Raw genomic sequence first — 19,687 nt, 5'->3', positions numbered from 1 at the left:
CAACTTCAACAACAACAACAACAACATCAAGCCTTTATCCCACTACGTGGGGTCGGCTACATGAATCCTTTTTCTTCATTGTGTCCTATTAAAAGTCAAATTCTTGTTTAAATCTAATAAAGAAAGGTCATTCCTAATATTTTCTAACCAGGTCTTTTTAGGTCTACCCCTACCTTTCTTAACATAAGTCAAATCTAATACCTCTACTCTCCTAACCGGGTCATCGAAAGGCCGTCGTTTTATGTGACCAAACCATCTAAGGCGACTCTCTCTAATTTTATCTTCTACTGGAGCTACTCCAACCTTTTCACGTATATGCTCATTTCGTATCCTATCTCTAAGGGTAAAGCCACTCATCCACCTGAGCATCCTCATCTCTGTCACACTTAACTTAGTATTATGCTTCTCTTTTAATGGCCAACATTCGGCACCATAAAGCATTGCAGGCCTCATTACCATCTTATAGAATTTTCCCTTAAGTTTGAGGGGTACATTTCTATCACATAACAAGCCCGATGCATTCCTCCACATCAACCGTCCAACTTGAATTCTGCTGATAATATCCCCATCTATTTCACCATCACTTTGAACAATTGATCCAAGATATCTAAAACGTGTACTCTTATTAATGACTTGATCGCCCAAAGTCACAATCCCTTCAGTAGGTCTATTACTACTAAAATTACACTCCATATATTCCATTTTAGATCTACTCAAGCGAAAACCTTTAGACTCTAAGGATGACCTCCATAATTCAAGTTTACCTTCAACTCCCTCTCTAGTCTTATCAACAAGAAGAATATCATCAGCAAAAAGCATACACCAAGGTACATCCTCTTGCAAATGTCTAGTGAGAACATCCATGACTAAAGCAAAAAGATATGGGCTTAAGGCCGATCCTTGATGTAACCCAACCGAAATAGGGAAATACTTGGTCAATCCACCTAGCTTGTGTTTGAACACAAGTAATAGCTCCTGCATACATATCTTTAATGATTTGAATATAAGCATTATTGACTCCTTTTTTTTCAAGAACTCTCAATAGCACTTCTCTTGGAACTTTATCATATGCTTTTTCTAAATCAATAAATATCATATGTAGATCATCCTTATTTTCTCTAAATTTCTCCATCAAACCTCTTAATAAATTTCATGTGTGCATCATGCATGTATTGTAAGTAAATTTCTTGTTTAGCCTAGTCGGTGGGTCCACAGTGAAAAGTCTAATGAAAATTATTGGATTTTAATGAGTTGGTACTTACCTTCCTAATTTCAAGTATTGTAGTAAAACCGCTATAGATATATACAAATATAAAGAGGAAATGATAAATAGCAAATGAGCCTGCTTTAGATATAAATGATTATACCTAAAGTGGTTCCGAGTGGATATGTTAACATTTAAATATATTTATTAATGTCATAATATAATATAATGAACATTGCCGCAATATAGATCATCTCTAGGTATGTATTTCTTATTTTTTTATGCCATAAAATCTAATACTAACTTGATGATTCAATGACATTCATTATGTTGTCATTACATTGTACATCGTAACTCTTTTATTGGTCATACTACAAAGCCCATGCCTTGTCATTTGTAAGTTAATCAGTAGGTTTGACCTATTGAGTTTATTTCTTGCAAGCACATATTATATCATGATTTTTAGATTCTGAATTATTAAAAATTTAGTTGAGGGTTTATAGACCCGTGCTTCATAAATATCATTGAAAGGGAATTAAAGTTAGAAGTTATTTAGTTAATTCAATTGTGCTTTTTTTCTTGAATGAGTTATTGTAGTAATTAAATTACATGTACATTTTGGTGGACAAATTAATATTTGATATTGAATTCATAGCTCTAACAACCTTATCGTTGGACAAATACTATTGAAATGGTGTTTTTCTTTGTTCAATTATTTCTAAAACTTTCAACTCACACAATCCTATCAGTTTCTGTGATATTAATTTAGATCTAATGTACGGGATATGACAAAGTGTTAAGCCTAAGTTTAATCTTCTATGCTTATACCCGGTAGGGATTTTTTAATAGGTAAAACTTAGACGTCTGTCAATATTTATTTTATTATAAAAAATAATTAAAATGATCCTCAAGCTATATAAAAAGTTAGATTTAGTCCCTGAACTCCTTAAAGTGTTTAAAAATGCTACTAAATTTGATGACATGTTACTGGATTAGGCGGAGATATAGGATATTTGGTAAGCTTCCAGTAAAAAAAAAATTCCCATTACAACCTCTATTTGTTTAGCCTAGCCAACTCATGTAGACACCGTAGCCAGGAGAAGTCAAGGTTAGATGGGATGGACAATAAGCCAGAAGCAAAGTTGCGATGGGATGACAAGTGACGGGTTAAGGCCAACAATTGGAGATGAAGAGTTAGTCGAGCAGATTACCCGTGCATGCAATGAGAAATGAAGACGACGTGTTACCCAAGCAATTTTAATGATTAGCTTGATATCACCAAACTACAATAAAGTACAAATGAATAGGGAAATTTCGATCTAAGAAGAACGTGCAATGATTGGTAATGGATTTTGCTCTAGTTTTTTTAAATTTATTTGAGATATTCGATTGATTGCTAAGATTTAGCAATGTAGCATACAAACAAATAGGGCAATGAAGCTATTCATATTCCTTTATATTTTTTGTCATCAATCTCGTGCTCCTGCATTGCCCCAATATGCTAACATGCTCTAATGACAAATCTAGCAATCAAATAAATATCTTAAATAAAAAAATGGGACAAAAAAACACTTACCAATCATCATACCTTCTTCTTTGGCCTAAGTTTCATTATTCATATGCGCCTTCTTTTCAGTGTGAAAATATAAAGTTGCTTGGGAGCTGCTAAGGTTACTCGCCTCCACTCCACATGGAGTGCACAGATAAGCTACTCGAATAACTCATCTCCCCTCATTGGACTAAATCCCTTTGCCTGTAATGGAAATATAAAAATTATTCATAATAAAGATGAGCTTCCCAAAACACCCTATACTCCACCTCATTGTGACATTTTGCCTATTCTGATGCGGTGCACATGTCGTGAGGAATACTCCACTTCCTATACCACTCTCCACTCCTTTCTATTACAGTATATTCTATTTTTGTTACAAAGTCCATTTACCTTTTTAAATTATGCTTAACCCGATATAGTATTACGATATAGTAGTTATATGTACTTGTGATAGTAAAACAGAGTAAGAGATATACAAACTTTCTACTATTTGGCACTGTTTTATTGTTCTTATGAATTACTCCTACCTTAGTTGCAACACCAGATTGGTATCAGAGTCAAATCTGTGATGAAAATGGTAGAAGGAAGCAGGTGTATTGCTCCTAATGAGGATCGGAACATAGAAGCTTTGTGGGCTGCTCAAACCACCATCACAAAGCAACTGGACAAGCTTATGGCAGCTTTCTTCAATTTCACTTGTTGACCTTGTTTTTATCTTGGTTTTCCCTCGAACGCGTCAAATTGAGTTGATTGAGCCTCATCGAGCTCGATTCCACTCAAATTGATGCCAATTTCGGTTTTATTTTTGTTAATTAGTTTGGTCGAGTCGAGCCCAAGTTCACCCGAGTCGAGTCAGAGTTATGCCTGATTTGAACCTAATCTCAGCCCCATAAGTTCAATCTAATTCTCATTAAAGCATAATTAATTTTATGACCGAATTGAATTCCATGCTTAAATCAAGAAATTAGATCCAACGGCCCTGATTTAATCAAAACTCCCATTCTGCCATTATCAGTTGGCACAGTCACGTGATGCCTTGTTTTGGCGTAAGTTTGAGTTTCCTTTTAGCAAGGATCGAATGTCAGGATCCCGATTCCATGCATAGGAGAAGCAGAAGGCGAGCAGATGTCAAGTTCATCAGACTATGAAGGCGAGAGCCAAGGCCTTTAGTTTGACGAGCTCAGCCCGTTTGGGAGATTGGACTCTTTTTTTCCTCCCTCCGTCACTCTGTGTGTTCCGCACAAGTCCAAGGGAACCGAAGTTCCCTTCCTCTCGACTCTCCGTCTCTTCAGTTCGGACCAGACTAGGAGGCCGATGCCCCCTCTCTCTCAGTCTCTCTCTCTCGGTTGGAGGGAAGAAGCTGAAGCCCCCTTTCACTCTCTCACTCTCATTGTTTGCAAGCTTTGGCCCTTTCTCTAATTCTTCTATCTACATGCCTTCGCAAGCTTCACCTTCCCCATTCGCTCTCTCTCTCTCTCTCTCTCTCTCTCTCTCTCTCTCTCTCTCTCTCTCTCTCTCTCTCTCTCTCGTAAACAAGATAGGCAGAACTCCCTCCTGCTATCGGCTTCGCCACCCAGGACCAAACCCGACGCCAGCTTCCTCCATCTCATTCGCAAGCCATAACGGCTAAAGGCACCGATTCGACTACCCTTGCCCTAGCCGAACTCTTCTCAAGCAGGTATATCTCTTATTCTTCTTCTTCCTTTCCTTCTAATTCTTCTTCCCTTCTTTATTTCTCTTCTTTATTTCTTTCTGTTGTCTTCCTCTCTTGTTTGAGAGCAGCAGTTAGTTTGCCCCCATGCTTTGATTGTAGATGGCCACTTCCTATCTTCCCTTAGGAATGAAAGTGGTTCAATCGTGTTTTTCAAGTCATTGAGCTTTTCGTAGTAAATGTTGTTGCTACTGTATGAGCTTGTTTCTATTTGGTCGCTGACTTATACATTCTAATTTCATTAACATTTTTTTTGTGACGAGAGGGATTAGGGGCATTTATGTAAGGCAAACTTGCTACCACATTGGTGATATTCATTCAATATGAAAACTCTGGATTTTCTCATAAGCACATTGTCATTATTTATTCATTACATAGGCTTTGAGGGGTTTGTGTGTTAAAAAAAATCTTTTAAAATCCAATTATATGGGTATTGAGAAAAAAATGGTTATCTTACCTCCTCAAAGAATAGTAAGAAGTTGATCTGTTGTGATGGTGATTGTATAGCATGATCTTCCTATGGGTTCACTTCCTATAATTTCAGTGTTGCATTTCATTTCGGTTGCTCGATGAAATGCTCTTGAAAGAAAAGATATAATATAATGGGGCAATTCATATTGAAACCTCACGTGGATGCCAAGCTTCTTTTTTTATACTTGGGAAGTTTCGATAATGAGTTATCTTCAGTAAATCTTGAGAATGATTGAACAACATTCCAAGCTATTCTCATACGAAGCAAATTTATTCCCTACTTTTCACATAGGCATCTTATTAAGGCCAATGGTGCTAAAACCTTCATCTCGTTTCAATGATTAAGGGAGATTTTATGAACCATAGCTATGTTAGAAAGCTCTTGTGCTCATTTGCATTGTCTGTAACATCTAACATGAGCATTGGGTTCTTTCCATTTTGTAAATAAGGAATGTATCAAAGTTTTAGTAATGTGTTTATGAGCTAATCATAATGATTCTTCATTTGCTGCTTAAGATTGATATGAGCATAATACTTGGTTGCTTCTTTCCTTTCTCCATCTTGAAAGTTTTTGATGGCAAAGTGAATGGGGAAATTTGTTAGCATTGTTTAGCGGAGGTTATGTTCTTCTCATTATTCATATTAGAAGGATTAAAATCATAACCTTATGATTACTTACGCTAAGATAATGAAGTTTTGAATTACTCCATAGAGATTTGTTCGCTCTTTCACACATGCATTTGTGCCTTGATCACGTCATGAGTAATGGCTATGTATAAAATATTCACCTAGCTTTATAGTTGAATCATTCACAATTAATGTATGTTTTGTGGATCACTGTTGTTATAATTCTATCGATGCAAGCATCTTTGCAGAAGTGTGGGAGAACTTTCATGGGTTTTCAAATGTGAATTTGTTTTCTTTTAGATCTAAATGCTATTTCGATTTATGTTGGTTGAAGTGTCTCTTGAACTTCGGAGAATAAATTGATCTTCCTTGTGGTTCCATGTCTTGATAAGAATATTGAATTTCAAATTACTATTGGATGAATTATTTTGTTGCTTGGCATGAAGGATTATAGTCTTTTGTTCTCAAATGTTTGTAGTTTCATTAAAAATAGCTAGAGTGAAAGTTGAAGGAGATACATCATCTTATATCCAAGAATCTCATTTACAATTTTCAAGAATATCTTTTCTCATACTTCTTTAGCCATTTGATAATTATGGATTTTTGGATAGAATGTTTTATGTTAGCTTGAGTTATGTGTTTGTTTCGGAAAAGGTGATGGTTTCTTAACTTGTTAGAAGGCTTTATGATTAGAGAGTTTCATGAGTTGTATTTCTTGGAAAAGCTTTGTGAATCGTTTTGCCTCGAGAAGTTCTATTATGTGTTTTGTGAGTGTTTTATAACGAAAAGTCTCATAAAATCTTCTTGTTAAAAGATTTTCATGAATTAATCCCGCGCCGAAGATATTTGTTTCGCGCCGAAAAGGTCATAGCGGATTTCTTATAGGAAAGTTTTATGTGTTGCTTGGTTTGGATGGTCCTATAAGTTGTTTTGGGGATTATGGACTTTATGAATGACTTTTCTTTTGAAAAACTTGATTTTAGAAGGCTCTTTTAGTTCTCTTTTCATGGATGAGTTACTTTCTTTTATTTGTATTTGATCCTAAAGATAAGTTAAAAGAAAAGTGGGTTGAAAATATATTTGGGTTTGGAGTGAAAGAACTTGTTTGGGTTTGGGGTTTCCGGGTTTGTTTCTTCTTCGCTACTTTAAGTTTATATGAAAATCGATATGAGTAGTTGTGTCAAATATTTCGAGTGATTTCTTGAAACATGGGAATAATAAATAACATCAAAACCCCTTCCTCTCATATGCATTTGACTTAAACGTCAAATGGGAGCGAAGGATGTGTCGAATGCATGTCTAGCTTTGAAAACGCATGCCTAACAATGATATGCTTACATAATTTTCTTCCAAATTTATTTTTTTTCTTTACATTTGTTGGAGTTTTATGGCTTCAACATATAATTTATAAACTGATTGATTAATTTTACGTATATACCTGAGATTGCATTGCAGAAAGATTAATACACTTGTTAGTAAATCCTTACATATTCCATGCATAATTCTTTTCATATATATATATATATATACACAAGCATGTATGAATATAATTCAAAAGTATTTTATTCATGTTAAAGAACTCTTATGCATTTTATGTATTACTCTTCTTTATACTTCGTGTGAATGATTTTCCATGTGTTTAATGTATAATATATTTCTTCATCAATTTTTCTTACCAATGTAAATGAGCCTTCACATATTTTATGCATAGTTTTCTTATTAGTCCTTCAATTGTGAATTCCTATGTTTGATGTTGTTAGATTTTCATATGATCCATGTGTAGTCTCCCCTTATATTTTATGTTGAAAACTCTTATGTTGTTTTATGTTCTAGCAATAACATGCATGTATTTTATAAATACTAACCTTAAATTTTCTGTTAATTATATTTTTATTTACCCGCATTCTTTTTTGAATAGCCTCTACGCTCACCCTATGTTTGCTTTTGTTTTATTGTTTGTGATGTACAATGTATCCTGCATAGACGAATCAATGGGATCATTTGCTTGAGAGTTTTTTAGTGGGCACGTCATGGTTAGGTATAATCTTGCTGCTTATAAAAACCTGAAATTATATGTTGAAATTGTTAGACATCACACACACTTTGTTAACCACTTTTAGTTTAATATATATTCTAGAATGTTTAGTTAGCTAGTCATAACTTAGTGCACTAATGAAGCCTTGGCCTTATGGGTCAACGCTTGCCCCCTTCTGCGAGCCATATAAACTCTTATGGTAGGCCTGTAGTGTAGGCCCACCTACTTGTGTCATGTGCATCGTAGTTTTCCCACACGAAATGAGCACCGTTCGGATGTTCCTTTTTTTCTATTTTGAATGTGATACCCCCCCCCCCCCCGGGTTATGTGAGCCCTCGAGACCATTAGGATCATTTTAGGCCTATAGTATAGGCCACCTATTTATACCATGTGCATCACTATTTTCCCACACGAAGTGGGCACCGTTAAGATTGTTTTCTATTTTGGTGTGATGCGGGTACCTTACCTGGAGGGTATCTTTGATGTTTTCATTTACTTTCTGTATTCTAGATGTCATGCATGCATCTTTATACACTTTACTTCACAGTGTACCCTGTCTACATATATGCATTATATCAGCATTGGTCAAGTAAAAATGTCAAAGTAAAATGTATCTAGGTTGATTATAAAAGTGAAGATTCAATGTAGAATGTATCTAGGATTTCATGTAAAGTGTTCATCGTATTTATGTATGTTTTAGTTTCAAAGACTTGTAAAAGGTTAAATGTGATCATTTATGCACACGTATAGGGCTCCAAAAGATAATCCCTCCTTTGGAAGATGTTCTCATTTGAAATTCTATAGTATAGATTTTTGGAGTCAGAAGATAACAAATAGCCACATTTAAGCCTATTCCATTCATAGGTGTAGAAATTCAAACTGTTGTTGTGGAGCTTGGCCACCTTATCTTTCAGCAAACCTAATAATATTTTTTTATTTGTGCATCCGTTTCATGCATTATACATGACGTTAGATAAATTTATTTATATATTTTATGTATCACTGATTTAAACCTCTGAACTAAAAATCCTTGATTTTTTAGGATAGAGCATTCTTATCTAGCATACATATAGGGCCATTGATTGTGTTTAAGAAGTTAGTTGTCAGCTCACTCTAGGCAAGCATAAACCCAGATTATACACCCCTCAGTGTGTCTCTTTTTACTTCTGATGGATTTTGAATCTGTTATTTCTCCTAGAATAGTGAATTCCATCATTGATCTTTTAAACTCAAAGTTTTAATCACATCTTTATTCATTTAAAGATGTTTAATTATCACTAAAGATAAGAGCTTATCATCTTTGGAATAGAACTTAGAAACTTTTTCTGTGCACCAAATTAAGAAGAGAATGATACATCGTCCTTAATCGAGAGTTTTCTTAGGCTGAGGCCTAAGATGTAATTAACCACGGGGGCTTGCGCCTGTGAAAAATCGATCCCCACATCAAATAAACCCTATTTGAGCTTATGTATCGAATAAGGGAAATCTCGTGACTTTGATCGGGTCATACATATTATTATCCACCGAGATGTGTAAGTGAAAATCGCTATCCTCTATTATTAATCGTATGTATGACTCAATCTTCTCTTCCATTGGCCTGCTTGCAAAGAATGTAAAGGTTTACGATCGTTTTATCCTATGGGATGGTTAATCGTATGTATAACTTCATCTTCTCTCTCCTTTACATTATGTTCTCCATGAGCAGAATCCTTTTGGAGACCCACATCACTGTTGAAATGCGGAATGAGGTACTTCACCTCAAGATGTTGGCCAATGCCAATCCCGTTATAAGCCAACACATACCAGCAACCACACCAGTCATGATGGCTCCAGAGAGAGTAGAACGATTCTATCAGCAACCCCCTACCAGTTCTAAGATGATTTTGACGATACTCTCGATTGAGAAGCTCTATATTCAACAAATGAAGAACCTGTTCAGCATTAAGAACCACAAAGGCATCAAGGAGTACAAAACAGAGGCAGAGCGAGTTTCGTATCAAGCTTGACATTCCGTTTTTTGATAGAAGATTGCACATCGAAGATTACTTGGACTAGGAAAGTGTCGTGGAGATATTTTTTTATTATATGAAAATTCCACCTAATAAACAATTAAAATATGTGGTCTACACCAATATGCCAAATCACTTATAACTCTATGCCCAATTGCTCCACTGGACAATATTCTTTTAATATGACTACCAATATGCCAAATAACCTCCTTGATCTAGCAGTTCTACTAAATGTCAAAGCCAATCAGCTTCCAAAACAGCAACTCAATGTGTTTATATGTTAAAAACTGTTAAAGACAAGTTGACAGCCTCCAATACCACTCACAAATTGCAAGCCGGACAACATCGTTGACGCAAAGTATTCAACCCTGGAGACCTTGTTATGCTTCATTTGTAGGAGTGATTCCCATCAAGAAGCTACTCCAAGCTCAGTCCCAGAAAGATTAACCCATTTCCAATTCTATGTTGCATCAATGACAATCCTTACATTGTCAATTTACCTTCTGAATTCAAAACATCTACTTTCAATGTTACTGACATATACACTTACTATGTACTCACCTGAAAATGTTCCAACTTCTATAACATCACCGGAAGCGAGCTCTTCAGAGGCCGGGGAGGTCTGATGTAGTGCGCATGTCATTGAGGAATATTCTACAACCTATACCACTCTACACTCATTTCTGTTACATCTATATTCTATTTTTGTTAAAATGTCCATTTATTATTTTTCTTTTATGTTTAATCCAATATAGTATTATGGTATAGTAGTTATATGTATTGGTGATAGTAAAATAGAGTAAAAGATATACATATATTCTGCTATTTGGCACTGTTTTAGTATTCCTGTGAATTGCTCCTTCCTTAGCTGCTACGCCATAATCACATAACATTATCATCAAATTCAATCATCAATTTGACAATGAGATCATCTTGGTTCCTATTTAAGGAATCCATTGACTATATCAGATATTTTAAAAAGTCTAGGACTGAAATAGCTTCTCGTAAAATCGATTGGAAATTTTGATCCTTTTCTCACAGAAAAATTGGTTCAAGAACCCATGTAGAACATAATTCCAGATTCATAATGACAAGCCTTCTATGGGTTCACAACTTTCCATTTGAGGGTTCACATACTTCCATTATATGTTTCAACTATTGCATTTCATTCCAAAAAATTCAAGAATAACATATAAGTTGAATTTTGTTTACATAGACCTCAACTAAAAAATAAGGAATGAAAAGAAAAGACTTAAGGAACATTCATGATTACCTGATCCATGGGAACCAACTGTCCCATCTTAATCAGCAACCTGAATATTCTATAAGATTCTTTTCCATACTTCTTGAAAACCAACGACTCTACCTGTGAAATTTAAAAGCAACTACAAGTAATGTGGCACAAAAAATATCATAACAAAAGCATAGAAAAATGTTAAAAGTTTATTGAGACCTCATCATTTTGGCAATTTTCAATGATGTCCTTCAAGCCTAATAGGACAAAGGTAGCATGTCAGAAGTCACTAGAAAAACAAAATCAAGCATTGTCACAGAAATAAATGTGTTGAAAAGTTAACAGTTTGAAAAAGAAAACAATTACCAACAGTATATAACGCCCCCGTCTCTTCAGTACACACTTGGCATTCTAATTGCTCAAGGATTGTACGAACATGTTCCAAAGTCATTGAAAGTCCTCCAGGTTTCCCCCTCACACTTTCTATTATGCTACTCATAGACGATGAAACTGTCAAACTCATGGACAAGAATGAAGCCATTGTTAAATAATCTTTCAAATAGACATGGGTTAAATACACAACTTAAAATACAAATTCGAGATTATTTGATAAAAAATAACTTAAGTTGTTAACACCATCATTAGCCATACATCAACTATTTGGGGTTGGAATTATCAAAAGCCTCTACCTCCATTAATCTTTAGAGAGTATTAAATGAGGTTGTAAATCTATTTTGCACAAATTTTTTTAGATAGCTTCTATCCAATATATCATCAATCTACCCTTTTTTCTTCTTAATCATTCAAAATTAATTCTTTCAACTGATCTTCAAGGAATCTCTTATTCTTTCTTGCACATACCAAAGCCACCTAAACCTAGTTTACACTATGATATCTTCAATAGATTATACCATTGTTGTTCTCTAAATATAATCAATTCTTAATCTATCATTACTAATTTTACCACCCAAACATCTTAACTCATTTTTGCCACACTAAATCTGTTTATTAGTGACATATTTGACATGCAAAGTTCAATTTATACAACAAAATTAGCTTAATTGCAATTTTATAAAAAAAAATTTAGATCTCCATGATAGTTTCTTATTACATGATACTTTTAAGGCAGTAATCTATTTTAACTGCCCAATAGTGGACCTTACTCGTATTACAAATGTTTTGTTTGACATCAACATAATTTTCTAAATCTATGTTTCATTACTCTCTACCACAACATTATTGTAAGATCTCCCACTAATTACCACAATCCTAAACATCTATTTTGTTCTTGAATACTGGTACCAAATTAATTTTCTCCAATCACTTGACATTATCTCAACCTTCAAAATTCTCTCAAGGATTATGAACCTAACTTAAAGGCTCTAAATTCATATTTATAAGCATTAACGGAAATCTTTTTTTTTGTCATCAAATAAAATGACAATTCAAACTGACACTGATGTAACCGTACAAAAAATTGAAAATACTAACCACATCTTAAAAGCATCTCCTTAAGCCAAAAAAGGGAAGTACTTATGCATAAGTAGGTACATACTAACATGTATACATGCTTAATCCTTACCGCTTACATATACTCAAAAAGACCAGCCAAAGTACAAACACAATTACACGCATAAAAACAAACAAGCATGGTTCTTCATGCTAGTGCTGTCATCACAATTTGTCGCAATCATTTACACTTATACACGCTAAATTTTCAAAACCAATATCAATTCATTCATGAACCAGTCCATTGGTCACTACAATATAAACCACATAATTGGAACGGTAAAAACCATTGTTTTGAAAACAGAACCGACCAGCCAGTTCAACCAATTCAACCGGGAACCATTTGACTAGCCGATTCAAATTTTCTCTAAAATCATCTTCACATTGAACCAGATAAAACCAATTCAAGCCAGCGGTCACATTTAAATTTGAATAAAAATCAATGATCGGGAATATTTATATTTAAATTTAAATTTAATAATTATTTATATTTATATTTAAAATTATAGAATTTATTATTTATGTATTAATTTTATCTATTTTTTAATCCCAAAATTATTTTATCTCATAATTATTATATTGTTATCTTATCATTTAAATTTTTAATATTTATTACATCATCCGATTTGATTATGGTTCAACCTCGGTCGAACTATTAATCCTTGAACCTCTTTTCTGGTTCTACTTCGGTGTGATTTTTACAACCTTGGCAAGAATGACAAAATAGTTTCCTAAACTAGTAGTTCAACCTCTAAACTTATGAACCACTCCCCATTTTAGTGTCCAGGGTCAGCAAACAAGAGCTAGACTACTCACTACTTACATCCACGATGATAAATGAGTTCATAGATAAATCACCACCTTGTCATACTCAACTTGCCATCTCTCACATTTCTTCCTTTAAAACAATGGAGAAGCCACAAGGCATAGATCAAAAGAAGTTAAACTAAATCCTTTTGTACATTGGTTTGAATATTTCAAATCATCGATGTTGACACCCTTTACTCTCTACCTACAAGTCACATTCAATCTACGAAGCATGTGCACTTCTAATAGGAAACACTTGAAGATTCCAAGTAAATCCTATCAATTTTGAACAAACAGCGAAAACCTCTTTCAAACTCCAATGAAAACCGGAAAAACAATAGTTTTATTAGAATAATCAAACTAACGAAAGAAAAATAACAAGATACAATTGATCCTCTATATGAGGATCTATCTCTCCAAATTCTCTATATGTTGCTAGAGCCCAAAAGAAACCTAGTAGATCTCAAATTTCAGCCAAATTCAATATGCCCTAATCCTAGGAAAATAAATTATTTAATGCATACAATCAAAAAGGAAATCTCTAAACAGTCCCTACATTCAAATTTCCCTCCTAACTCCCTCAAGATTCCTTCCTAAATAGCTTTTCTGTATCCTACGGCTTGTGCAGCTCATACAGGAAGCGAAAGAGTTCCGCCTCTATTGCTTTGAGCCGGTTACATATAGACCGGCTGAACCGGTCCAACAGTACTCTCATCCCAAAGATTCACCTTTTCCACAAGGTGAAAAGACAACACCTTCCTCCATTCCCTCGTCATCACAAACGATACGAACCTGAAGAGTTCAGTCCTTACACATGTGTCCCAGAGAATACTTCTTGTCACATCTGAAATAGATCCCCTTCACCCATTTCTCCTGTAAATCCATTTATGTGAGCTTCTTGAAGTTGTCCTCAGGTCTTTCTCCTACAGTTTCCCCTTCGAATTTCTCTACGATTATTCAGTGTTGACTCCTTGGGTGCCAAAAAGTTGGTGTTATCCTATACAAGCCTCCTGAGTTGTTGCCTCCCATTCCTCTCTCCAGGTGCCTCTGATCCTCCACCAACTGAGCTAGATCCATAGACTCTCCCAAGTCACGAGGCCTCATCACTCTAACCATTGTGCGGATCTTTGGTTTCAATCCCTTCATAAAGTTTCCCTAAAGTACAATCTTTGGAAGCCGCTCCATTCTACTGGCAAGGTACACAAATTGCTCACGGTACTCCACCATTTTCCCCTCCAACATCAAAGCAAATAACTGCTCATCGAAGTCCCCACCCCTGTTGGTTTGGAATCGTTCCAACAAGCCATCCTTAACTCCCTCCAGGTTCTTATCAGTCGTCTTGTATCCCTCCACTAGTACCATGCTAAATCTTTCCCTTCTAAGCACATCTCGACTGCCGTCAGTTTCTCCTCCTCCATCAAGCTGTTGAAAGTAAAGTGCCTTTCCACCATGTAGATCCACTCATGTGCATCCTCTCCCTCAAAAATGGGCATCTTCAATTTTCTTACCCTAAGATCACCTCCATTCCCTCTATTCCCCTCATAATTTTCCCTTCCTGAAGAGGGCGGTTCCCCCCAAGTATCCCAATCATCACTTTTACATTCATACCAAAGCCTTTCATCAAATTCTCACCTTCTTTTTGTAAATTCAACAACCCTTGGATCATAACAAGCCCCTCCCCTTTCAAATGCAGCCCCCCTTTGGTCATAATCACCCATTTCTCTTTCCAATCTTGCCACTCTTCTCTCCAAATCAGCACATCTTCGCTCTTACCCTACCTCCCCATGTCTCTCCTCATACCCTCTACCCGAATAGGCTCTAGGTATTCACTTTTCTCCCTTTCGAGTCTCCACCTCCTAATCTTCCCTTTGCCTGATCGGCTTAAGGTTTTCCCCACTTCTCTTGCTGTCAGCGCCTTCCCTCACCTCAAACAGTGATATTTTGGTTTGGCCCTCGAGCACTTTCTTCAACATCTATCCCAGGCTGGAAAAATTCTCATCCAACTTCTCGTGGATGGCTGAAATGACTTTCTTTAAATCTAAAACTTGAGTTTGCAGATCTGAAATTTCATATTTCATTTGTTCGATCTCTCCTTCAGAGCGTTCCTCCAACGCATCCACTTTATTGGCCGCCATCGATACCCAGATTTTTGTTGGACTAAAAATTTGAATCTCGATTCCAAAAATCAGCAAAATAGCTCCCTTCCGGCTAAAAATCAACCGCTGATTTTTTCATAAAAATCCCCCAAACAGTCCCCAAAATCTACTTTGATACCAATTTGATATGAAACACTTGAAGATTTCAAGTAAATCATATCAATTCCGAACAAAAAAGCAAAAAAACTCTTTCAAACTCCAATGAAAATAGGAAAAACAGTAGTTTTATTGCAATAATTAGACAAACATAAGAAAAATAACAAGATACAATTGATCCTCTATTCCATAGGAGGATCTCTCTCAAAAATCACTAGACGTTGCTAGAGCCCAAAAGAAACCTAAAAGATCTCAAATTTCAGCCAAATTCAAGATGCCCTAACCCTATGAAAACAAACTATTTAATGCATACAATCAAAAAGGAAATCTCTAAACAGTCCCTACATTCAAATTTCCCTCCTAACTCCCTCAAAAATCCTTCCTAAATAGCTTTTCTGGATCCTGCGGCTTGTACGACATACATGAAGCGGAAGAGTTCCACCTCTGTTGCATTGAGCTGATCCTGTATGGACCAGCTGGACCGGTTAAACAACTTCCAAATGACTCCCATTTTTGTGTTGAACACAGGCACGGCTCCGAGATACCCCAACATGCTCTGCATGCCAAAAATTATGTCATTTTTTTTAACTGAGAAATTGATCTCTGACAGTTATCAAACATAGCAAGACATGAAGGGGACATGTTGATGAGACAAACAGGGCATGTGAGTGTGCAGTTCGATGCTGAAATCCATATTTTCTTATGGGAGTAGCCCAAATTACATATCATCTCCCCTTCTTTGTATCTCGCGTGAATTGTGTCTCCACAATTGTAGCTGAAGACGATCTCGCTTCTCCATCTTCAAAACTCAGCTTCATCTTCACATAAGTCAAAACTTTGCCTACCGCTCTTCAATCTCTCATCTCCTTCGCCAAAGTTAAAGATCCCATCCACCAAATCTTGCGTTGAAGCCGAAGATGAAGAAAATCAGGCATCTTCATCGAAGGTAAAGTACCTAAACCTAAGGTTAGTAGTAACTTAAGGCTCTCTAATGCTACCTATTCAATTTGAGATCTGAATATCTGAATTGTCTAATTTATAGCCGTCCTCAAATTCCAGGCTTCCAACATTTCATTTTACTTTGGTATTAATATTTTGTCATTGTAAAAAATGAGATAAAAATGGGTCAAGAGCATTTCACAGAAATTTTATCCAAAGAAATATTTTCTTAACTAATACAAAATGATACTGTCTTGGGAAAACTTTTGGCAAAATGTGTGGCAGCTGAAAAAGGATTATCAATTGCTTGTTCGCCAAAAAGTTTCTTTATTTTATCATAAATTTTGTTTGCTTTTCAATTATCATTTAAAAAAAATTATGATATTATGCTTCATCCAGTGATATCTTTAATGGAAAATAGTAAAAAATATTTTCGTATTAATAATTCATGGTATAAAAAATTGACTGTAGTATGTCATGTCCTAATATTTGCAATTATGCCATCTTGCCATATTCATATCATGCCAAGCCCATGCCCCCATGTCACGTACATGTTTCATTACATTCAATTCATCATTGAGCATCACATTACAGTTGCAGCCACTACCAGCCAAAATTTTCCCTCTCAATATTGCCCGCAATCACCACCACTAATAGAATAAGTAATCACCATCCTCCTTAGATTTGATCATTCCTAACTCTTTTGCAACCACCAACAATAGTGGTTGTGCTCGCTTCCTTTGTTGAAGAAGTGGAGCCTAAGAGTCCACCTCTTAGCCAGCTTGCTCCTCCAGACCCAATCACACTGCCAATCTCCCACATAAACTGGATCTCCCTCTACTTTGGACCCAATCATATTGCCAATCTCTCCTACTACATATACATCCATATCTTATATGCCAATCACGACCTACATTCAACCTCATTCTTAATCATGATGAAGTAGAGAGGACCATGAAATTATTCAATAGATACATTCAATTCAAGAAGAACGCCAATGGGCTCAAGCATTTCTTAGAAAGTTTGAGATAATTTAAAGGTTTTTATCTATTTTCATATTTCTCCAAATCAATCAATTCGTTGTCCTTATTCATAAAACATATCCATAATTTTAAACATTTTTGTAATTTTGATTTAAAACCTAGAACATATTTAAATCATAGAATGTTACAAACTTCGATTATTATGTATTATATTATTTGATAAACTAAAAATATTTCTTAAATTATTTTCGTCACCAGTTAACTCCAAGTTGACTCTAGTTGAACCTTTAAACCATGTAACGTTCCTTCCTCAAGTCTGAATTCTAGTTTTATTTTTAGAACTGCTAAACAAAGGCAACCAATTGCCATTGATCATGATATTGTAAAAAAAATAGTCATTGAAACAAGTTAAAAGATAGACCTTTTAGAGATGAACAACCTGAGTTTGATGAGACACCATAAAGCATTCCGGAGAGAAAACAATCAGTAATACCTTCTTTATGGAGGCAAACTTAATCAATGTAAGAGTATTCCAACATAAGTATATTAAGCTAATTGAAAAAACACATGCAAAATAAGACTTATCGAATAAATTTACCCAAGCTGACATAAAAATAGAAATGCTACAGGTATCAGGAGTAACCAGAATTCATCGTTCTAGCATTTTGATGATCACTTGACTCGATCATTGCTTCCAACACAATAGCAGCATCAAGACCAAACCTTGACCTTACATTGGTGACACATGTCTAGGAAGATCAAAAGAAAAAAATAAAAAAATAAAAAAGAGAGAGAGAGAATAGATAAATTCTACTTGTACAACGTATGTTTGCAGATAGAGCTGCTTTAAATGCATGCTCAAATATTATAAATTCAAATATAGAAAGAGATAATGAAGCGATATATTTTATTTTCTTAAGTGCTAATGTTAACTAAAAGTCAAAGAGATCAATCTGTGGATAAGATTATCTTAAAAGCTTATGATGAATTTCTATGCTAGCTATTCGTTGTGAAACCATACCTTTTTCTTAAGGCACTGTACAAATTTCTCATAGTTTGCCCGCCATAGAACGTCAATCGTGTTTATTGTGTTTTGAATCTCTTCCTCAGCCTCTAGAGCTTCATGCTTACGCTGTTGATTAAAAAAAAACAAGCGTAAAGAGTGTAGGAAGTTGATAACTATATTATTCGATACATAACCATTTCAAAATGGCATCAAAATTTACTAGCGCAACAGTACCGAGATAAAAAGCCTTATTGCAAAAAGATAGTAGATTGTACCATAAACTAAAAAGGACCATGTTTTTGCACTATAAATAACGTCATGTCTGACCAAATTAATCAACCAGTACTTCTTACTTCTTAGTCAGGCCTCAAATAAGCAAACAAACACAAATTCTCACAATATCTTCACCAAAAGTGCCCTTAAAGTAATCTCAATTGATTAAATAAAAGATATTAATTATAAGCACATAATGTTACTAAAGATATACGGACTCATTATTTTCAACTTCAAAATCAAGAGCTACAACAACAACGATTGAAAGTATCAATTCAAGAAATCATAAGATTACGTATAAGAGTGACCAGAAAAAACCTTATTGCCGGCTGAAACTTCTAAAGAGTCATTGTTAATATGTTTTATATCTGCTTCAGAATCCATCATCAAATTCAGGATTCCAGAAAACCTATCAGCATCTGAAGGAGCAGCAGCAATTATTGCTTCTTGTTCAATGGTCCATGTTTTTTCACCAGACTGATCAAATAGATCAAGCATATAAGGATCCACAAAATAATGCAATAACAGGAAAAAAAATAATGGAAACAGAATTTTGCAGTTATAAGAACCAGGAAAAAGCATTATAGTTATGAAATTTTATTTAGAAGTGAAATAAAGGATTTTATGTTTATATCCAAACTAATTACTGCATACGCTGAATGCATGTAATTCAGTATACCGCCATTAAATTGGATTTATAGTATAGTTTGAAATTAATATTGATTTTCAACTACACAAACATCTTAAAATTCACTCAAAAATGAGGATTTCATTTCACACAAAATGAGTGAAAAGAAAATCATGACTTTCTAGAACATGTTTTTCATCAAAAAAGCAACCAAATGAGCCCCAAGGCTTATACCATTTCATTAACAAAGTCATGAACACAAATGAAAAGATTTCTTAATACAAAGAATTGCTCTACATAGATCATCACCAAGGTTTAAAATTGCGTAATTAAGCCTCGAGGCGGTTTTCGTCCGTGAGGCGAGGCGTAAGCCTCGAGGCGGTCTGAGGCGTAAGCCTCGAGGCGGTCTAAGGCGTAAGCCTCGAGGCGGTCTGAGGCGTAAGCCTC

The sequence above is a fragment of the Dendrobium catenatum genome, unplaced genomic scaffold, assembly GCF_001605985.2.
Source record: "Dendrobium catenatum unplaced genomic scaffold, ASM160598v2 fragScaff_scaffold_716, whole genome shotgun sequence".
NCBI lineage: Eukaryota > Viridiplantae > Streptophyta > Magnoliopsida > Asparagales > Orchidaceae > Dendrobium > Dendrobium catenatum.
This window is presented reverse-complemented; position numbering follows the sequence as displayed.